The 24,513-nt window shown below is 36.3% G+C and overlaps 1 long non-coding RNA gene across 4 annotated transcripts in view; it reads left to right on the top strand.

Moving 5' to 3' along the window:
• LOC110824319 (uncharacterized) overlaps positions 1–24,513 on the top strand; it is a 51,102-nt gene that overhangs the window by 3,155 nt on the left and 23,434 nt on the right. For 2 of the 4 annotated variants that reach the window (XR_015812888.1, XR_015812887.1), the window contains exon 3: positions 3,596–3,724. This is a non-coding gene — a long non-coding RNA (uncharacterized LOC110824319). Of the gene's footprint in view, positions 1–3,595; positions 3,906–10,755; positions 11,042–24,513 lie in introns of those variants that run through there. The other 2 variants (XR_015812886.1, XR_002541529.2) reach the window with 2 other exon arrangements.

The raw sequence follows: 24,513 nt of genomic DNA, 5'->3' as shown, positions 1-24,513 counted from the left end.
TCCCATCGATAATTGAGAACTCAACTAGGTGACCACTAAAAAGTGGTGCCCGTTGCCCCGTATTGACAACCTATTCAATTGACTTTCAAGTGTTGCAGTGTTTTTTAAAATTTACCTCAAATCTACTTATCACCATATACGAGTTAGAATCGAAGATATACTAGTGATGGCATTCTGCTATCAATTGATTGTTTTGAATTTCGAGTCATGCCTTATGGACTAACAAATGCTCCAACGATATTCTCAAACTTCATGAACCAAATTTTGGACCTGTCCTGGACCAATACATTCTACTCCACATCAACAAGATACTAGTGTACTCAAAGAACTCCTAGGACCACATTGCCCACCTCACTTATGTAATTGAAACTCTTCATCAACACCGTCTATACACCAAGTTTGAGAAATGCTCCTTCTAGATGGATCAGGTCTCCTTCTTTGGCCATGTGATTTTTGGTGAAGGGGTTTCCATTGACCCGACTATGATCGAGAACAGCATCAGCTTATACCAACCTATCAACACCAAAGATGTTCGAAGATTCTTGAGATAAGTTGGATACTATTGGCGATTCATCCAAGACCTGTCCTGCATTTCTGCTCATTTGACAAGTCTTGTCAAAAAAGGGGTTCTACTTCAACTAGGACCCCGAGTGTGAAGGAAGCATCTTGGAGCTTAAACATCGAATTGCCACCACTTCAGTGTTATTGTTTCTCGATAACACTGACTACCTTCGAATAATGAGCGATGTATCCCATACGGGTCTAGAATGTGTGTTCATACAATAAGGTTGAACTCTAACATATGGTTTTAGGCAACTGAAGCCATATGAATGTGGCTACACACCTTTCACAACCTCGAGCTTATTGCTAAAGTCTTTCCATTAAAGATATGGCACCATCATCTGCAAGGTCGAACGTTTGAGATCTTCACCAATCATGAAGGTCTAAAGCAACTAGTTTCTCTAGAAAAGTGGATTTAAGAGAAGGGAACACTAGATGGATCTTCTGAAAGATTATGATTGTACAATCCTACATCATCTCAGCAGGGGAAGAAAAAGCGATGGTGCCCTTGACCGAGAGGAAAGACCCTTGTTAAAACGACTGATGATTTCTAGGTAGAAGATGTTAGAGATGATTCAAGAGCTTTGAATAAGTCACCGCAGCCACCATACCTATCTTGCACAAATTCAGGGTCAACCCAACATCCCCGATGGACTTTGAAAGGCCCAGGCGATAAACCCAGAAATTCTGAAACATAGGAACAAGTTTGCCGCATGGGAGATAGCAGAAGTCACGGTCACTTCATAGTGACTGACAAAGGGCTGTACCAATTCTGTAATTAGATCTGGGTACCTAATAGCCCAGCGCTCTGAACAAATATTCTGAATGAGGTGTATGCGTCCAAGCTACCCATCCACCCTAATAGTACCAGAATGCACCACGATCTAAAGCACCAGTATTGGTGGCCAAGCATAAAGAGGGATATCACTGAATATGTCTTTTGATGTCCCATTTGCTAAGAATCAATATCAATCATCTAATGTCCTGTGGTCTTTTGCAAGGTCCTCCCATTTCCGAGTGGAAGTGGGAGCACATTACTATGGAATTCATCACAAGACTAGGTTTATACCAATCATGATACCATTTGGATCGTTGTAGCTTAGTTGACCAAGTCAGCTTGCTTTCTTGCCACCTGGACCACCGATATAACTGTGAGACTAGCCTAGCTATTCATCGAAGAAGTTGTCTGACTTCATGGTATACCTACTTCTGTGGTGTCGGACAGGGACCCTCGCTTCACACAACATTTTAGGATAATTTTCAAGGAGCTATCGGTTCTAGTTTGACCCTTAGCATCGCCACTCATTCCCACACTACTGGCCAATATACCTTAGCATTACCAAGAGGACATGTTAGGTGCTTACATTCTAGATTTTGAAAGCTGTTGGGATCAATACCTGTCTCTTTATGAGTTCACTTACAACAACTGTCACCAACTTAGTCTTAGTATGACTTCCATTGAGGTCCTCTATGGTAGGCCTTGCCGATCTTTAGCTCATCGTAATGAGGTTGGAAACAGACGTCTCACTACGTTGGATTATGTCCATAGAGCTATCGCAGATGTTGACACTATCCGGAGGCACTTCCTAACAGCTTTGAGTCGATAGAAGATCTACACAGACAACCGAAGATGGCCCTTGGAGTTTGTGGTTGATCACCACACTTCCTCAAGTTCTTCCCATGCAAGGCAGGATTGCAAGATGGACAGGTAGTAAAGCTAAGTCTTTGTTTCATTAGACCCCTAAAGATTGCAAACCGTATAGGCCTCATGGCATACTACCTTGCTTTGACAGTTGGGTATGATTTTTGTATAATGTCTTTCATGTTTTCATTATTCAAAAGCATCTCAGTGATCCATTCCACAATATTATGCATCTGAGAGCCCTTATCTTCACCGATAACACTTATGCAGCCTATCTTATAGAGATCATCGACTGGTCAGAGAAGACATTATACAGAGAAGAAGTTTCCATGGTCAAGGTATATTGATAGCACCACACCCAGAAGGAGGCGACATGGGAAGAAGAAAAAGAGATGTGAGACCTATATCCCAACTTGTTTTGAAGAACCCCTACAAATATGGAGGACTAAATTTTTATCAGGTGGAGGGAATGTAACATCCCAACTTTTTGGCAGTTAACGAATTTTAAAATTCCAATATCTTAGGCCTTCGGTGAAATGAGATTTTTGTTGGAAATTTGAGTTTTTCTTATTTTAATTAGTTTTCCCAAAATTTTACGCGAACTAGTAAAAATTTTAGGAGAAAAAACAACAAGAAAACTAGACCCGTGACTCCTGAGCTACGAGCAACTTGCGTAGGCAAGCTTGCATGCATCGCGCCCACCCTAAATGTGATTGTGCTAACGGTACTTGTGCATAAAATGCAGCACGACTGCTCACAGTAGGCAGCATACCAGTACCTATGCGCGCACAGTATATGGCACGACCACCCGCGCCAGCACATAACACGACATTGTGCACTGATAGCCATTGGGACGGCAGCTTGTCCCATAGGCCAAGGCCATTCTTGGCCATGTTGGCCATGTTTTGTTGGCCCAATTCCACTCGTTCACTCCACAACTCTGATTTTTGCTAAGTGGCACAAATCTGACAATTTTTACCCTTATATAAACCCTTTGCCTCTTCATTCTTTAGATTATCAAGTTTAGAAAGAGAAAAAAAGAGATTTTAGAGAGAGACCGGAACAAGAATGTAAAAAAAATAGGAGTTCCATATGCTCATTTGAAAATATTTTTAGTATCTCTTCCTCCATTTCCGAAAAGGCTAAGTCAACCTAGTTATTGTAATGGATTCTTTAGTATTTTTATCTACACTTCTAATAGCTCTTTATAGTTAAATAAAATGATGAAAATGAAGTATAATTGTGATGAGTTTTTTTTCATGTTTGCTTGGCGACATCTTGATTTGTGTTGGTTTAATAATTCATTTTGGTGTTTTTTTATTGCTTTATTTTTAAACAAACAACAAATTGGGATTTTATGGATATTGATACTTTGTCTTACTCTTGGTATAGGCAAAGAGGGGTATTTTAAGGAGCACCAGCTTCAAGAAACATCCTCATGGTTAAGTCCGGAGATAATGGACCTCTGGCCAAATGTTTTGGACCCCACCGAGTTTCAAACATGTGGCATGATACAGGAGAGTATGTTGCATGATTGATCTAACACCCTAAAAACCTTTGTGCTTAATTTTTATTATGAACCCTTATTTATTTAGCCCCTAAGACCATTTAAACTATTTAAATTCTATGGATAAATTCAACATTTGAAGTTTCGTATTTATTTAGTTTAAATTATTATTGAAATTTATTTTATTTTGGTAAATTATTGAGAATTTATTTTTAAAATTTTTTTAAAAAAGATCTCAGGAAAAAATGAAGGAAAAAGACAGAAAATCCAGCAAAAATACCCGCGGGAAAGATCCTGCCCACGCGAGTTCCACGCACCATGCGCACATGTGCGTGCACGGCCAACATAGGACGTTCGCTTGTGTTCAAGTCCCATTTGCGTAGGGTGTGAGGCACGGTCTGTTGCGTGTCCCGTCACACACAAACGGACCTGCAGCTTCGCGCACGCTGTCCACGCGATAGGCCTGGGGCCAAGAGGTCTGTGAGTGGTAGGCTTGTGCGTAGTAGGCCAACACGTTGGGTAGGCTGAGCAGCGCGCGCTGCCTCGAGCAAGGCGTGCCTCCCCCTTGGGCATCGTGCACCACCTTCAGGCGGCGAGCACCGTGGTTGGGCAGCGCACTGCCACCGACTTGGGCAGTATGTCGCTGTCACTTGGGGAATGTGCCACCATTTTTTGGGTGGCATTCCTCTAATTTTTGCACCACTATCACGTCGCGTCGTCCATCCATCGGTCACATCTGTCAATTGTCACATCTCATCATTTCACTTTGACTTTCTCTCTCCTTAGATGATTTCACCACTTAGTGCAAATCTAACAGTCCCCATTTTTTATAAATAGGGACCCCCTCTTTACCATTTTCTCACCCACTATTACTAAAAAATATTTTTAAAAAATATATAAAGGAGAATGATCTATTAAAAGTAAAACCATTTACTGATACACTCTACTTATCATGATTTCTACAATATCGTATTACATGTTATGAAGTTAGACCTTGGTGCTTGTATTCCTAATATCTCAATAATTTCGGTCTTTGAGGGTGAAAATAGGTGATGAAGAGTGGTGGGGGAAGGTCTTTATTTATAGGGAAGGAGAACCATCGAATTTGTGACAAGTGTCACAAATTTAGGAGGAGAGAGAAAAATGGTGATGTCATCATGGCATCATCAGCGTCGATCAGCTAAGGGGAGGCACGGCTCCCAAGGCAGTAGCGGCGGCAGCGGTGGCAGTGGCAGTGGCGGTGGCGGTAGTATTGGTGGCAGTGTTGGTAATAACAGTTGTGGCAGCGGCAGTAGCAGCAAGAATAGCGGTTGTGGTGGCAATAGCAGTAGTGGCAGCAGCGTGGGGCTCGAGGCGCCGCACACTGCCCAAGTTTGTCGCACGGGGCAGGCTAGGCCTGGCACATGCGCACAGCCTATCCTATGCCTGTCGCGTCGCACAAGGGTGCACAGTGCCTAACGCGACAACTCTACGTGCAGGATCTACGTGTGGGATCTTCAGGCGCTGAACTATGCACGCTTGATGGGTGCATCTGCATGCCAGATTTATGCACAAACAGGGTGTAATACAAGTGCCCGGTTGATGGGTCATGTGCCTGGCTGATGGGCGCACAGGTGCATTGTGTGCAGGCACTTCCGTATGGGTATGCAGGTAGGGCGACGTGGGCTGGGTTTTTCCCAACACCTTTTTTTTTTCTCTTCAAAAATTTTTCCTCTTCTTTTTATTTTTAAAACTTTAACAAATAAAATAAAATAAAATAAATTAAATTAAATTAATATAAAAACTAATAAATTTTTTGATAAATTAATGAGAAAATGGCAGAAATTCAAAATAAAATAATATTACATTAAAAAAATTTAATTGCCAAAAGCCCCAATAAAATGGAGTTTTAATACCACATGAAGCACAAAGATGCGGGATTTCACATTGGTCCTTCACTTTACCTTAGTAATGGTGAAGAGGGTTATTCTAGTAAACCTTAGTTCAAGAGGATGACCTGAAGGTCAAGGGCAGGTAAGATGGGCCTTCGGTTTAGATACATGAAATGAGCCTTCAGGTTAGGCATGAACCTTTAGGCAAATATATGAAAACAAGGTCTATGGGTCAGATAAGTTATGGTATCTCTGTGGATTCAAAAATTGTTGCATTGAACATGTAATATGCATATGAAAAGAATATGAAATTGTTGTGAGCATGAAAAAAACAAGTGAAAAGAATGGAAAAATCTATTTGACCATTATTGTAGTGGAGTTTCTATTTCTCCCTCTTTTGAATAAGTGTTAGTGAACCGCTCCATGTGATGATTGGTGTTTTCTCTTACGAGAGAGGATATACATTTAGTATATGTAGGACCACCATGGCGAATGGATTGCCATGGTTAGAGTCTAGATGGGGATATGATAAGGACCCGGGGATTGGTTGATGATTCACAGTGGTAGTCAGGGATCGCTTATGCCCTCAGTAGATATATGTTGTAATGGTTTCACGTGGAGGTCAATAAAAGACTTAATAAAATATGCATACGGTTAAGGATATTATTAGAAACTCTATAATGGTTTGTACGATACTTTTTTTGTTTACTGAGTATACTGCTCGTACTAGTTGAATCTCTATAAAAATTTATATGATATTTTTTTATTTACTGAGTATGTTACTCGCACTAGTCGAATCTTTATAATGATTCGTATGATGCTTCTTCTACTTACTGAGTATGTTACTCGTACTAGTTGAATCTCTATAATGATTCGTACGATACTTCTTCTGTTTATTGAGTATGTTACCCACACTTCTTGAATCTTTATTATGGTTAGTACGATAATTCATTTTTTTATTAAGTATGTTGCTCGTACTAGTTGAATCTCAATAATTATTCGTAAGATGATTCTTTTGATTACTGAGTATGGTGATCATACTGGTTAAATCTCTATAATAATTTGTATGATGATTCTTCTGATTACTGAGTATGTTGCTCTTACTAGTTGAATCTCTATGATGATTTATACGATGGTTCTTTTATTTACTGAGTATGATGCTCGTACTAGTTGAATCTCTATGATGATTTGTATGATAGTTCTTCTGTTTACTAAGTATGCTATTAGTACTAGTTTAATCTCTATGATGATTTGTATGATGGTTCTTCTATTTATTGAGTATGTTGTTTATAGTGGTTGAACCTCTATGATGATTTACACGATAATTATTATGTTTACTGAGTACGTTGCTCGTAATAATTGACCTCCATGATGATTTATATGATGATGCTTCTGTGTATTAAGTACACTGCTTGGGACAGTTGAATCTCCATAATGATTTATATGATGGTTCTTATGTTTACTGAGTAGGTTGTTTGTTTGATTTCTATTGGATATCTTATACGTTCAAGTATGCTAAAAATGATACAAATTGCCTACTTAGATGTTGAATAATGGTCCTTTTAGCTTGGTTATGTAATTTTTTCATCAGATTTCCTTAATCAAGATAAAAGAGTTTTCTTAATAATTAAATATTCTCATCTCGCGACAGTTCTTTAAGGTAAGAGGTACATAAAGTTTTATTCAAGTTGCTTACTTTTTGAATCTTAGCTGTGTGGTGTAAATATTGTTTTCTTTCCTAAGGTTACATGGAACTCATCCCTAATCCATGTCCCCCAGATAATATGAAAGTTGAGGATCAGTCCTTCCGAGTTATCTCGAGATTTGATTAGAACTATTCATGGATCCTTGGTAACTCTTTAGGACATAATTCAAGTGCAATAGTTATTCCATACTCTAATATAAAAATTCTATAAGGACCCCACTTTTGTATTCAATTAATTAATATTTCCAAATTATGGCATTTGACATAAGTTCTAAAAACTTCGTTTGTTCTATATGGGATTTCTAATTTCTGTTTCAATGTCAAAAATCGTAACTACTTAAGTAATTGGCTCCCTTCTACCCATTTGGTATTTGGGACGTCACAAATGGTATCTGAGTCCGATTTTAGGAAAATCCCTTACAACAAGATCTATAATTTAGACTTAAAAAATTCTTGGAATTAAAACTGACCTTTTTTTTCTAGTCTTCAAGCTTGTTGTCTCTTTATGAAAGATTAATGACTCAAGGGAGACCATCTGTAGAACACCCCAAGGCCTAGGATGCTCTGACCCAGTCTAATTTTACTGAGTTATTTTGAGCCACCTAGGGTTTGACTGATACTATAGGTCATAACCCAAACCAACCACCCCCTAATAATGATTTTCGACATGTAGACCGAACCATTTCTCAAAACATCTTTGAGTTTAGGAGACAAAAACCTTCTTCCTTTGACAGTGGACCCCATTACTGAAGGATACTAATAAATCTCGATAATAAGGAATTTTGTACTCAAATATCCTAGAGGAACTCGATCAATGGTTGAGATTTTAAGAGTCACCCAGACTTTGACAAGTTGTAAGGGTAATATAATACCTTGCGGAAGGACTATATAAAATGAAATAAAATTTTTTAGAATAGGTTATAATAAGACCACTTAAGTTTTGAATCTATAAGACTGGAATAGTAGTTCTTGGTGAATGAACCTTAGTTTGGGAGTATTTAGAAGGAAAGTAACCAACCTAGGAGACATAAAAGAGGTGACCCACTTTGGAAGCATCCTCCTTTTCTCATTTAGGAAAGACCTTAAATTTATCCTAAGCGATAAACACTTTACTCGAAATCTCTTCAATAATGCCTAAAAAATATGTATATATATATATGTAATAATAAAAAAAAAATGCAATCTTAGATCCAAAATCCTAGAAGATCAACTATTAAGGTGCCACAAACCGACCTCTCTAAAAATAAAATTTCTAAAACACAAGTACTACCATTGACAAATTCAGTAATATAAATTAATCCCAAACATTCGGCAATCATTAGCCACAACTATTTGTTCCCAACTCATAATCAAACTTCTAAAGAAAATATAATACCTTACTAGGATTTACTACAAAAAGACCTTATCCCCTCCTAAATTAAATACTTAATGAGAGTATTCCTGCTAACATTTTTTAACAATAAGGCCTTCAGTGCAACAACCCGTGCATATTTTTTCCTTACTCCCAAGTTGTAATATAAAAGTACATGTAATACAAATAAATCAAGGTAAATCCTCTAAGTAGACACAATCAAAACTAAGACACAATTGCAATTAGATACATAAAGAATGCTTCTTCAAATTGACCAGTATAAAATACTAATAAGACAAACTTACAAATTATATCCTAGGGCCATTTCTAAGGATAATTCACTCGAAGCCTTGGAACTCAAAGGATGTAAGTGACACCATGCACCTTTGCGCTTCATGTGGTATTAAAACTCCATTTTATTTGGGCATTTGGCCATTAAATTTCTATGGTGTAATGTTATTTTGTTTAGAGTTTCTGTCGTTTTCTCCTTAATTTATCAAACATCTTATTATTTTATTATATTAATTTAATTTAATTTATTTTATTTTATTTACTAAGGATTAGAAATAAAAGAGAAAGGAAAAAAATTGTGAAGAAAAAAGTTGAGGGAAACACGTAAGCCTACCCGCACTCTCGCGCAGAAGTGCCCACACGCTCTGTGTCCATTCGCCACGTCGACTGGGTGTGCGCGCAAGTGCATGACTCATCAGTCAAGCACTCGTACTACGCCCTGTCTGGGCATGAATCCCGTGCACAGACACGCACCTTAGGCGCGCGCATCAGCACGTCGTTAAAGAGCACAGATTAACTGCGTATGCATGTCAGGCCTAGCCTGTCGCGCGTGGAAGGCTTGGTAAGTGTGCGACACCTCGAGCCCCATGCCACACCCGTCGCTGCTTCAGTTGCTACCACCACTGCTACTGCCGCTGCTGCCACTTCTGGAGCCATGTCTCCCTTTAACTGATTGACACTGAAGACATCATGATGATGTCATTACTTTCTCTCTCCTAAAGGATTTACAACACTTATTGCAAATTTAACGGTTCTCTTCCTTTATAAGTAGAGACCTCCTCAACCACTCTTCATAACCCATTTTCACCCTCAAATACTGAAATTCTAGAAAGAGAAGGAAGGGAAAAAGAAAAAAAAAGGGGGACCAGCTTACAAAGAGTCGTTAGTAATTAAAAGGATACAATATTTTTTTGCACATTGTAAGATACTTTTTTAAAAAAATAAAGAAATGATTGTTGATTTTATTGCATGATTGTCGGATGATTTTTAAAAAAATGAACATGAATTTTATTGCATGTCTGTGCATTATTTTGAGGGTGTGATGAGTTACAAATTATGACAATTGTTCTAATTTTCATGCATCTTGTAAAGACTTAGTTTGTTATTTCACGAACAAAGTTTAAATACAGTTGATATGAGAAAAGATTACATGAAATTGTTGACATAGCATGAAAAATAAAAATAGAGACATGAAACATGAATTAATTTGTTAGACTATTTTACCTACTTCTGTTGTTCCCACCCTATCTCGAAAGACATGAGATGACCACTCCCTGTGGATACGACACGAAAGCGCGTAAGAGATCCTAGGACCACTATGGTGAAGTATGGTTGTGGTCATAGTATTTGATTGGCACAGCCACGGTCATAGATCGTGTTATGGTGTGGTGAGCCACAAATTAATTATGGTGTGGCAAGCTGAAAATCAATTATGGTGTAGCGAGCCGTAAATCTACTATGGCTAAACAAGTTATAAATTACAATTAGTGTCACCATAGTGGTAGGTGGGAGTCCGTATTAGCCAGTAAATAAAAAATCATAACGGGTTTCATGTGAAGTATGGTAAAATACTTGATAACAGTTACTATTCTAATTTGTTTGATTTTCTCACTTGATGAGTTATCTGAATGTTCTTTGATGATCATGATATTAAACTTTTCTCACATTAATTATACTCCTAAAGATTGTTGTAAATAGTAAGCAGAAAAAGATATCTTTCTTAAGCGCTTTTAATTTCATAAAATTTCTTAGTTATGTCAATTTAATATTGTATGCCTTACTAAGTTTTATAGAGCTCACCTTTTTTATATTGGGCCCCCTTCCCAGATGACATCGATGAGGATGTTTACGATGAGTTGTTCACTGAGTTACCTCTTGAAGTTTGCCTGGATCCTGTGGATCCCTGATCGTTAATGAGTGCATGCCTTGTTACACACTCTGATAAGTCCATTTACATAATGATAGAAGTGATTTTTTTTTGTATTTTGTTGCCACTTCTCGCCTCAATTGTATATATAGTTGAGAACTCATATATTTTATAAGGAATTTTGCATTATTGTAAAAATTTTCACTACATATATTTTATTTAATGCACTCGTATTTTGTGTTGGTACCTGGCACCCTTATGCTATAATTAGTATTGGAGATATCACAATGTAGTACTTATCCCTGGAAAGATTGAAATAGGCAAAGAATATAATAAACTTTAATCAGGTTATTATTTGATCCGTTGATTAAGGACCCCGAATAATCATTAGTGAGAGATATGACTCCCTAAGAATTGCTAATATAGATGTATCGTATCAAGTCCATAGATAATACTTTGGGGTCAGAAAACTACCACACAAAACATAGTTTTGAATTCCAAACCTTTAAAGACAACACGTATATTGGTGTAATTGAAGAGTATAAAGGGAACGTATTTCACACAATCCCATACTATTGGAGAGAAAATGAAATAATTTGGGCGCATGAATTTCGGAAGGCACCCTCCTATCAGTTATACCTTAGGTGTGTTAGAAAAGAAGAAGTACGGGACTAGTTTCCCGAATTCTTTTTAAAATGTTTTCAAATTTAGAGAATTAAATTTCTAAAGGTGGGAGGAATGTAACACCTCAAATTTTAGTGCTTTAGCGTATGGTCAAAACTTTATTAATTTGGGTTTAGTAGCCATTTTAATTTTCTATCGGTAACTAATTTTCTTATATCTTAAATTATTAATATTTTCATACTTTAATATTTATAATGTTTTATTTTATTAAATTTAGTATTTGTTTAAATTTGGTATTTGTTTATTTGTTTACTAAATTTGGTATTTGTTTATTTAAAATATTTAAATTTGATTTTATCTTTAATTTATAATTATGAGTTTTCAAAAAGGTAAACTAAAATAGATATTTGTCTATTTAAAGTTTTAATTATGATCTTATCTCTAAATTATATTTTTTAATTTAAAAAATAAGAGATAGAAAAGAAAGTAAAGAAAGACAAGAAAGGAAAACCAAAAAAGGGAGAAAAGACCTCCCCCATACCGTGGCATGCTCCCCATACTCTCTTTAATTTATATTTTTGAATTTTAAAAGAATAAGAAAAGAGTGAAAAGAAAGAAAACAAAAGAAAACAAAAAAAGTGGATAAAATCTTCCATGTACTCGTTCTCATAGCTCCCATGCTTCCCCCATACCTTATGGGTCCCATGGTCACCACCACACTCTTTCTTCTTGGATGTTTGCCATGTGGCGTAAATCCAAGCCTCTTCTATGCCTACTTAAAGACTCTTTTCTTCTTTATTTCCCACACTTTATTTCTTCTTCCATTTCTGCTTTCTATAGAGAGATTTTAAAGTGAGAAAGAGAGAAGTTTAGAGAGAGAAAGAAGCAAGAAAGAAGGAGAAGAAGTAGGAGTTTTGCAAGCTTGTTCAACCCTAAACTTTTAAAAGGCTAAGACAACCTTATTACGGTAAGGGATTCTTTAATATTTTCATCTATATTCCTAAGTGCTCTTTTTAGTTAATTAATTTTGTAAAATTAGATATTTATTAAAATGGATTTCTATGTTTGTTTGATGATTTATTTTTATAATAATTTATGATAAATGTATTATAATGATTATTTGAGATATATGTGGGATTGACCCTTTTTCTTACCATTCGTAATGGCAAAGAGGGTTATTCTAAGGAGCTTTACCTTTAAAGAATAACTTGATGGTCAAATCCAGGTATAATGGGCCTTTGGCTGAATATGTTGTTGAACCTCCACCGAGTTCTAGACATGAGGTATGATACATGATTGTGTGTCATATGATTATGATGCATGAATTCCTACAAATATTGATGTTTTGTTTTGTTTAATCATGAAAGTAGTAAACATAATGCATAAAAATATGATGATTAGAAATTACATGCGGGTTATTCTAGTGGACCTTAATTCAAGAGAATGACCAAAAGGTCAAGTCCAAGTAAGATGGGCCTTTGGGTTAGATACGTAAAATGAGCCTTCAGGGTAGGCATGAGCCTTTAGGCCAAATATATGAAAAAAGGGCCTATGGGCTAGATAAGTTATGGTATCCCTATGGATTCAGAAATGGTTGCTTTGAACATGTAGTACGCATATGAAAAGAATACGAAATTATTGTGAGGATGAAATAAACAAGTGAAAAGAATGGAAACATCTGTTCAACTATTATCTTGGAGGACTTTCTATTTCTCCTCCTTTGAACTAGTGTTCGTGAACCATCCCTATGATGATCAGCGTTCCCTCTGATCAGAGAAGATACGTATCAGGCATATGTAGGGGCACCATGGAAAATGGATTCCCATGGTTAGAGTTTGGATGGGTTGGTGATTCACAGCGATAGTTGAGGATCCCTTCTACCTTCAGTGGATATATGTTATAAAGGCTTCGTGCGAAGGTCAGTAAAAGACTTAATAAAACATGCATATGGTTAAAGATATTATTAGAAACTCTATAATGGTTTGTACAATGCTTCTTTTATTTACTGAATATGTTACTTGTACTAGTTCAATCTCTATAATGATTCGTACTATGTTTGTTATATTTACTGAGTATGTTGTTTGTGCTAGTTGAATCTCTATAATGATTCGTATTACACTTCTTCTATTTACTAAGTATGCTGCTTGTACTAGTTAAATCTCAATAATGGTTCGTATGATGTTTCTTTTGTTTACTGAGTTTGCTGCTTATACTAGTTGAATCTCTTTTATAATTCATACGATGATTCTTCTGTTTATTGAGTATGTTACTCAAAGTTGTTGAATCTCTACTATGATTCGTACGATGATTCTTCTATTTATTGAGTATGCTACGCATACTAGTTCAATCTCAATAATAATTTATATGATGATTCTTCTTATTAATGAGTATGTTGCTCGTACTAGTTAAATCTCCATAATGGTTTGTACGCTCATTCTTCATATTGCTAAGTATTTTACTCGTACTAGTTGAATCTCGATAATAATTTGTACGATGGTTCTCCTGTTTACTGAGTATGCTGCTCATACTAGTTGAACCTCCATGATGATTTGTATGATAGTTCTTCTGTTTACTAAGTATGCTGTTCGTATTAGTTGAATCTCTATGATGATTTGTATGATGAGTCTTCTGTTTACTGAGTACACCGCTTGTAATAGTTGAACCTCCATGATGATTTATACGATGGCTCTTCTCTTTACTGAGTACGTTGTTTATAATAGTTAAACCTCCATGATTATTTATATGATGGTTCTTTTTTTTACTGAGTACATTACTTGTGATAGTTGAATCTCCATGGTGATTTGCATGATGGTTCTTTTTTTTATTGAGTAGGTTGTTTGTTTGATTTCTATTGGATATCTGATACATTCAAGTATGTCAAATGTGATACAAATTGCCTACTTAGATGTTGAATAATGGTGTTCTTAGCTTGGTTATGTAACTTTTTCATCGAATTTCCTTAATAAAGGCAAAAACGTTTTCTAGATAATTAAATATCCTCATCCCATGACAGTTCTCTGATGTAAGAGGTACATAAAGTATTATTCAAGTTGTTTACCTTTTAAACCTTAGTCGTGTGGTGTAAATACTATTTTCTTTACTGAGTTTACATAGAACTCATCCCTAATCCATGTCTCTCAGATGATGTGAAAGTTGAGGATCTGCCCTCCCGAGTTATCTTGTAGTTTGATTAGAACCATTCACAAATCCTTGGTGACTCTTTAAGACATAATCCAGTTACTCGGTTGGTCACAATTTCAAGTGACTAGAGGAGTAATTATTATTTGTGCTCTTTTTTTTATAGTTGTCCTAAACTTGAACCATAGAGTTCTAAACACACAAATCAGGACAAGTTGCAGTAGATTTTTTCCTAAATATTGGTATTCACTCAATGATAAGAGAAAATCGACTTTGAATAGGCAATCCCCAAACAAGTTGTGTTTAAGATAAATAATTAAAGATAACTATTCATAATGTGAAAAGATGAAAAAAAAGGCTACAATTCCTAGAAGATGGTTGTAATTGCAATTTGATTTTTTAAATTTTCCATTTGATAAAATAATTGAGATAGTTGTGAAAGTTTAGGCTAAAATTTTTTGAAAGATTATTTATGGTGTGGAAAAAATTAAATTAAGTCAAAATAAATAGTGATAAGTATGCAATAGAAATAACTAAAAATGCTAAAGGAACTACCCAAAATGTAGAATGCCTCTCCCCCACACTTAAACCACACATTATCCCTTATATGTTATGAATAATGAGCAATAAAAAGTGAATGAATAGGTGAACTCCCCTAGTTACTTGTCTTGGAGATGGAGCAAAAACCAGAAGTCATCATTTTTGCTTAGGTTGTGAAGCGACCCTCATAACTGTTGATATGGCTTGGGTTAACTCCACATTGTTCAATTTTTCCGGTAAGTGGAGACTCAAATTCTCAAGGTGATTCAAGTGTGTGTCCATCTTCTGAAGGTGTAGGAATAACACTTCCAAAGTTAGGGATTCTTGTGGGATAACAACTGGTGCAGGTTCTGTGGTGTTAGCCACTTTAGTTTTAGTGGAAGTTGCAGGCGAGAAAAGGAGAGTGTCGAATCAATTTGTGAAGTGTGAAGTGGGAGGTTTGATTTTGACAGAAGAAGGAAGTGGGTGTCGGGTCTGAAATGAATAAGGTTAGGACAACTTGGTCTTTTTAGGTATCCAGGCAAAATAAATAAAAAAAGGTGTTAAGTGGTCTTGGCATAAGCCTTAGGCAAGTCTTATGCAAACATCCCAAATTAAAACCCAGCAATTTGTTGTATGCCTCCTTCACTTAAAAGCTGTAATTGATCAAGAAAACTTCTAGTTAAAGAAAATAAGGAAGAAGACAATTTGAGCATGCATTTTCATTTTTAGAAAAGATTAGAGACATATATCCAAAACTCATCAAATGTTTGATAATTTATGATTGTGAGCAGTATTCATTTGCATCCATTAAAAACAAATCATTAATAATTAATTAAATTTTCTATAAAATTCACTTAGGAGAGTTAGAGAAAATACTAAGAAATCTCTTACCGAAACCTTTAGACTTCGAAGTTCCAATGAGGTTGTTGGTGGTTTTAAGGAAGATAAAAAGTTGCTCAGTGATTCGTAAATCGTAGATGGATTTTGTAAGAACAAAATCAAGATTTCGGTCTCCCTAAACCATCTCTCAAATTTTCCTCTAATTTTTCTTAGAAAGTGAAGAAAAAGAAATTTCAGAAAATGAAGTGACCGTCTGTGATGGGACGTCCATGCACGTGCAACAAGCACGTGGGCCCGGGCTTTTCCGTTAGTTCGCAAGTCCTTTTCCTCTGTTTTTCCCTTTATATTTTATTTTTTATTCTTTTTAAAAAATTTCAAATTACTTTGGGCAAAAATACAAATTGAAAATTATCATAAAATCATGCATAACACAATTTCGATGTTGATTAAAAATTTAAATACAAAAAATTACTCAAAATAAAAAAAAATTAAAATTCGGTATCGAATATAAAGGTTATATGGTGTTACAAAAATAATGAAAAATAAAGAAAAAAATGAAATTGAAATTGAAAAATCTTAGAAATAAAGAAAAAGAAAATTGAATGGGTTGCTTCCCATTTAACATCCTTGTTTAACATCTTATGCTAGACATTATCAGTTCTTTCATGTGTCTTCTAGAGGATCTCTCAACATGATTTCTTCAACATTTGGTGCAGGGAATCCTTCATAGAGAGGCTTCAATTGATGATAATTGACCATAAAAATTTTATTGGTGTTTAAGCTTTTGATTTCAACTGCACCATGAGAAAATATGTGATATCTCAAATGCTAATTAAGACATAAGGGTGCTAGATACAGAAACAGATTACGAGTGCATGATCAAAATTGTATGCAGTGGAGCAAATTATTACAAATTTCTTACCAAAATATATATGAGTTCCAATTACACATATATAACTGAGGGCAGAAGTGGCAACAAAATACAAAATATAAAAATACAAAAAGGGCCAATTCATGCACTTAAGGTTTGTGGATCCACGGGATTCTGATAGACTTCAAGGGGTAGGTCAGCGATCAGTTCCTCACTATCTTCTTCATCTGGGGGGCATGGAAAGGGGTGAGTTCTATATACTCAGTAAGAAAAAAATATTTAAATAACATTATAAGATTTTAAAGGTAAATAACTATATCATCAACACTTACCATCAGGGGTCACGTCAGGGTCTTTATTTTATGAAAATAATTAATTTATTAAAGAAAAACATCATATCCATCATATCATAATCATAACAATCAAATCAATCATACTGATAATAGAGAAAATAAAATAAATTATGAAATGCTCAGATTTTCGTGTCATGTTTTGCGAAGTCGTTCCGACTTCCATCTTTGAGGGCAGATATAGATTTTTGATTACCCATGTGGAATGACTAGATAAGATATATAATTGTAATTTCCTCACGGCACATTTATGGCTTGCCAAACCACGACATGATCTATGACCATGTTCGTGCTAATCACAGTGGTCCTATCATATATTCTATAGCCACGACAATACTTAGCTAAAGGTGATCCCTAACAAATATTCATGTCACCACTCTCATCAGAGGTTATGCCATCATCCACAGGGGGCAGTTCTCTCACGTCTTTCCAGACCACATTGGGGAATGGGAAACAGAAAGCTCTCAGAGATAAAAAGTCTAACGTGACATTTGATGTATTATGCATGTTAATACAAATATATGTTTTTCATACCATTTCATGCTCATTCCCCTTTTTGTACTTCAAAAAATTATCACCAAAATCATGTCATTTAGATCACGTGCAAATCACTAAATGCCTATAAAATCTTATAACATGCTTTATCAAGTATAATTCACTTTATTTGAATAATTAAACATAAAACATATAAATCATAAATTTCAAACTTTGTAGTTTTAATTTTTAGAAATGCTCCTTAAGATGTCCAAGAAAATACTAAGTTCTTTACTGAAACCTTGAAGTTTTTCCTACACGTTTCTTCTTCTCCTATTCTTCTCTCTCTAGATCACTCCTTTTCTCTCTAAGCTCTTGGAGGATGGAAGAATGAAATAGAAGTGATGATAAAAATGGAAGAAAAGGGTCCTTATTTATAAAAAATGGGGACCGTTGGATTTTTACCAAGTGGCAAAATCTGGTGAAGAGAGAGAAAATTAAATGGAAAAAGAGTGATGTGACATGACACACCGAAGGTGCAAAAAGTGGAGGAAGAACCTCCAATCGGCAGTGGCTCACCACCTAAGGCGGTGATGACACACCGCCCAAGGCGACACATGGTGCCCAAGAGGTAGTGACACACTGCCCGAAGCAGCAACACACCTCCCCAAATTGGTCGTGCATTACAGTCATAGCCTGCTGGCACCGATTTATCCTACCTCACGTAGGACCTACAGCACGCAGGGTGTTGCATGCAGACCCATGCATGCAAGCTTATCACGCAAGCTTACTGAGCGGACGGTGCGCTCATAGGGCGCACGATGCCTGGCCCCATCCACGTGCAATGTGATGCACGTGGACTAGATAGTCTGCGCGCGATGGGACGTGCGTGAGCGGGTCTTTCTCGCGGGCATTTTCCTGTAGGATTCTACCCCTTTTTCATTTTTTCTCCTGAAAAATTATTTTAATAAAACAAATAATAAATAATAAAATAACGTAAAAATAACATAATCAGAATAAAATTAAAATCACGAATTAAATTACAAAATATAATATAAAATTACGAGATAAATTTAAATAAGTTCAAGTGGCCTTAGGGCCTGAATAAATTGGAGTTTCCATATACATATTTACCGTGAAGGTGAGCAGAGTGTTACAAAATATAGTAAAAATGACAAAAAGTCCTAATTCATAATTTTTCGGGAAATAGGTTTAAATGAGAATCATAAAATAAAACTTTCTACCCCACCAAAAATTGCTTCTTGGAAACCATTCGATCATGAAAAGCCTTTGTCTTCTCTTTGTAGATCCTTAAATTCTCATAAGCATCATTTCTAATTTTCTCTAATTTTTCTAGCGATTTGAACTCCAACTTTGATGCCTGCAGAACAAAAAGTAGATATTTTGTGTGAGAAATAAGAAGATCAACACAAGGTGCATTTGTGACATCCCAAGTACTTGATGATAAGAGGGGGCCAGATAACAGAAACATATACGAGTGCTAAAAATTGAATCAAAATTGAAGCAAAAGAATAGAATTCCCTTACACCAAAAATCAAGGTTCAGTTTACACCTGAGGCCAATGGTTAGCTATCAAAATATGAATATACAAAGTCAAATCATTTAAATGTTTACAAAAAGTCATCAGAGCACAAACATTACAAAGTACTCGTAACTTTCTTAAGGATCCAAAAAAGGATCTAAACAAGCTTCAAGGAGCAAACATCGAGTGTGTCATCATTTTCATCATCTGGGGGGTCACGGATAGGGAGTGAGTTCCATGCAAACTCAGTAAGGAAAAAAGTCTTTAAAATACATTACTAAGGTTTTAAAAGTGATTAGCCTTTGAAGAAAAACATAAGATCCACAATAAAGTTGACTTATCTTACAAGCTTCCATGGATGAATATATTTTAAGTACTTGGAGAAATTGTCTTTTGACTTGAAAGAAATAGGTGACTAAGACATTTTAACAAAAATAAGAATAACATAGAACATATTATGAATAGAGAAACAAATAGCATCTACCAAGGTTCACATTAAAAGCATCATCATAACTTAACCTCAACTATATCTATGTCTTCATTAAGTCTTCTACTAACCTTCGTGCAAAGCCATTCTGAAGCATATCTACTAAGGGCAGAGGAGATTCCCAACTACCACTGTAAATGACCAATTCATTTCATTTTGCTCATTAGGGCTAATTAACTTTCTAAGGTCAATTCCATAACTTTTTGAGTCAGTTTCATAACTTTTCGAGGTATAATCTATGACCATGGTCGTACTTTTCCGTTGTGGCCATACATATCATTCTGCAAGTCTGCTCTTGTTAGAGAAAAATGTCAATCATTCACAAGGAGAAGTTAACCAATATTTATTTAGCGGAGGATGAAATAGAAATCCCTTAGAGATTACAGTCTAATGGATTGTTGTTCTTTTCTCTTTTATTTTCAGAACTCTTTATGACCATCACGTTTTATATCTATCACACATTCATAGTTAATTTATATCCAAAGCCTGGTAGAACCCATCAACATATTCGGCCAAAGGCCCATCATCTCTAGATTTGACCGTCAGAGTATTCCTTAAAGCCAGAGCTCCTTAGAACAACCCTCTTTGTCGTTACCAAAGATCAAACAAAGGGTCAATCCCACGACTCATCGTCATATCATTTTGTCACAATAAAATATCAAGCGTCTAAGCAAATCACCAAATAAACATGAATTGAAATAAATCTTCAAGCAAGAATGGAGTCCATTTTAACGATTTCTTCATTTCCACTAAATCAATTTAGTAGAAGAGCACTTAGAAATGTAAGTAAAAATACAAAGAATTCTTTCTCCTCCTTTCTCTCTATAAAATCCTTTCTCTTTCTCTCTAATTTTAGAAAAAATTGAAGAAATTGAAATGGTGAAGGGTGAAGGAGAAGGAGTGGCCTTTTAAAGGAAATTTGAAGGCTGAATTTGCGCCACGTGGTAGAAATCCAAGAGGCCAAGAGGGGGACATGGTTGTGGACCCCACGCAGCATGGTCGTCTAACTTGATAGCCGGTCACATCGTTTGGCAGCAAGTTTGCACCAAACAGCCACGTAGTGTGTGACATGGGTGCACATGGCCTGTGCGCAAGCACCCTGTTGCGTGTAGGTACCCATGCAGCACACTGGGCGTGTAGTGCATAACGAGCGCATGTGTCTGCACACGAGCTGATCGCGCACAGGGTCGTAGTCCCACAAGTGCTGACTGCGAGAGTTTTTCCCACCTCTTGTTGTGCCGAGTACCGATCTACCTAAACTTCTTGTTTAAATTACATTCTTAGAAAAATAGAGAAGGAACAAAATCATTAACAAATTTTGAAATAACAGAATTTTAAGTACTATTGGGACTAAAATCACAAAATTTGTAAGTTCGTTTTATCACAATAGTTTGGGGTGTTAAACATTACTCCTCTGGGGTTTAAATGTCTCCAATTTTAGTAATATACCTTGTAGATTCTCTTCAGCAACAAAATCATCTCTTAAAATTTTTAAGTTGTCCACATCAAAATCATTATAAAGCACAATGTTTAGCTTATCATCATGGCTTAAATAAGTGTGTTTTTTACTTAGAGAATATATAGTATCAACACCATACACACAAGACACAACACTAAGATGCTTTATATCATCATAAACATTAAATTTTACAATTTCTCCATCAAACTCCATTGTTAGTGTATCATCATGCACATCTATCTTCGTCTTGGTTGTATTTAAGAAAGGTCTTTCTAGCAAAATATCATAGGATTTAGACGATTTGTCATCTTCCATAGTAACACATAAAAATCAATAGGGAAAATGAGATTATCAACTTTGACAAGCACATCCTCTAGAACTCCTTCAGAATAAACAAATGATCTATTAGCTAGTTGAATTATAATACTTGTTTCTTTTAAAGGACCAGTATTTAACCTTGAATAAAGGGAAAAAGGCATGACATTTATTGATGCTAGTAAATCACACATGGCTTTCTTCATCCCTAAAGTGCCTATCTTGCAAGAAATAGCAAACATACCTTCATCCTTGTATTTGGGGGGTAGTTCCTCTAAGTTATAGCTAAAACATTTTCCCCCCACACTTATCCTTTCATTATAATTCAACCTTTCTTTTTTTAGTGCACAACTCATTTAAAAACTTGGCATATTGAGGTACCTGCTTAATTGCATTGAGTAAAGGAATGTTTACCTCAACTTTGTAGAAAGTTTTTAGGATCTCCTTATCTTCTTTTTCCTTCCTTAATTTTATAAATCTTTCTAGTAACGACAGAGGGATTATGAGCCATGTTGGTTGGTCATAGTCTAGCTTAGCTTTGTCGGCCTTATCATCAACAACTACTTCTTGTTCTGTGCCTTTTTGTAAACCTTGCCCACAGGTTACCCGACATTGATTTTCCAACAATTCCTTGCCATTTCTCAATGTGATACCCGATGGGGCATGGGTCTCATGGGTGCCGGCTGCGAGAATTTTTTTCTACCTCCCATTTTGCTGATTTTCAATCTCCCTTAACTTCTTGTTTAAATCTAATTCTTGGAAAAATATAAAAGGAACAAAATCATCAACGAATTTTGAAATACCAGAATTCAAATACTATTGGGACTCAAATTATCACAAAAGTTTGGGGTGTTACATTCTCCCCACCTTATAAAAATTTGGTCCTCCAAATTTGAATAAATTCCTAATTTGAAAAATCATTCCCACATTTCCTCTTCCACTTCACAAATCACCTCCTCTGGAGTGTGATGTTGTTATAACACCTTGACCATGGGAATCCTTCTTGTTGCATAGGACCTTCTCCGATTGATCGATAATCTTAGAAGGATACTCCTCATATGCCATATCTGCACTAATAAGAACTATCAAGTGCGAAATAATATGAGAAGGATCATAGTGATACTTTTTAAGTATAAAGACATGGAAGACATCGTGTAGGGCTCCATACTCTGGGATCAGGGTAAGGCAGTATGCCACAAGGGCTAAACACCTAACAATCTCAAAAGGTCCAACATAATGAGAATTCAACTTTCCTCTCTTTTCAAACTGCATTCTTCCCTTGTATGGAAAGACCTTAAGAAAGACATAGTCACTAACAGCAAACTCTAAAGGTCTTTAGCTATCCGTATAGCTCTTCTAGTAATTTTGGGCAATGACAAGGTGTTATCAAATGATGTCGACCTTTTCGATGGTCTCCTAGACATAATCCGACACAGGATGACACATGTTCCCAACTTCATTCCAATAAATTAGAGATTGGCAAGCCCAACTATAAAGAGCCTCAAATGGAGCCATGACGATACTGGAGTGGTAGCTATTGTTATGAGTAAACTAGAAAAGAAGAAGATGTTAATCCCAAATGTCACCAAAGTCCAGAATGCGGGCGTGAAACATGTTCTCCAGCACTTGAATGGTTCATTCTAACTACCCATTAGTTTGCAAGTGATAAGCAGTACTGGAATGCAGGTCGGTATCGAGGGCCTTTTGGAAACCTCTCGAAAAATAGAAAATAAAACGAGGATCTTGGTCAGATACCACAAAAGCTAGGATACCATGGAGTCGGATGATCTCCTTGACATACAGTCGGGCTAATTTCATGATTGTTTCAGTGGTCTTAATTGCATTGAAGTGGGCAAAGTTGGTTAATCTGTCCACAATGACCCAAATAGCATCTCGATTCACACTGGTTCTTGGCAAACCCATGATAAAGTCCATGGTTATGTGCTCCCATTTCCATTCAGGGATGGAAGAGTTTGCAAAAGACCACCAAGTCTCTGATGTTCAACCTTGATCTTTTGGCAAGTGAGACATCGAGAGGCATAATTAACAAAAACATTTTTCATTCTAGGCCACTAGTGACAACGTTTCAGGTCTTGATACATCTTGATACTACGTGGATGAATGGATAGCCTGGAGGCATGAGCCTCCTTTAGGACATCCGACCTAAGATCAGGGTCGTTTGGTACCCATATTCGATCTCAAAATTTTTACAATCCATCATCAGTCCTCCTAAAGTTGTGGGCCTCCTCGGAGGTAAATTTGTCGATGCACATCAAAATCTCCTAATCTATCGCATGGGCTTCTCGAATTCTTATGGAAAGAATGGTTTGATCTGGATTTGGGCAAGGTATGCACCATTGACTGGGTGATTCAAATAGAGATCTTGAATTATCTCGAGTATTCTCTAGTTAAAATCTAACATTTGCCTCAACATGGCCGATCCCTTTTGACTAAGGGCAATGGTGACTACATTACCCTTACCAAGAAGGTATACGATCTTGCAGTTGTAGTTCTTTAAAATATCCATCCGACGTTTATGCCTTATGTTCAACTGCCTCTAGAAAAACAAGTACTTTAGACTCTTGTGATCAGTGTAGATTTTAAAAATCTGAGCATACAGATAGTGATGCCATATCCTTAGGGTTAAGACAAAGGCAGCAATTTCAAGGTCATGTTTAAGGTAGTTATGCCCTTGTGGCTTTAGTTGCTTGGAACCATAAACCGCTACTTAACCATGTTACATAAGTGCACATCTCAGACCAACATGAAATGCATCATAGAAAACTTGAAACCGTAAGACATTATCAGGTAGGATCAACACTAGAGCAGTGGTGAATCGACACTTGAGCTTGATAAAGCTTTCTTCACATTTTTCATCCTAATTGAAAGCGATTCCCTTTCTGGTGAGCTTAGTTACAAGAGTGACAATACGAGAAAAATCTTTTATAAATCATCGATAGTGTCTCGTCAATCCTAGGAAGCTGTGAACTTCTATGATGTTGGTTGGTTGGCTCCAATTAATAATAGCCTCAACCTTAAAGGGTCCATAGAAATTTCTTCACCAGAAACCATGTGACCGAGGAAGGAAACTCGAT

This window comes from Carica papaya, chromosome 6 (assembly GCF_054855325.1).
Source record: "Carica papaya isolate Zhongbai chromosome 6, ASM5485532v1, whole genome shotgun sequence".
NCBI classification, from domain to species: domain Eukaryota; kingdom Viridiplantae; phylum Streptophyta; class Magnoliopsida; order Brassicales; family Caricaceae; genus Carica; species Carica papaya.
This window is presented reverse-complemented; position numbering and strand designations above follow the sequence as displayed.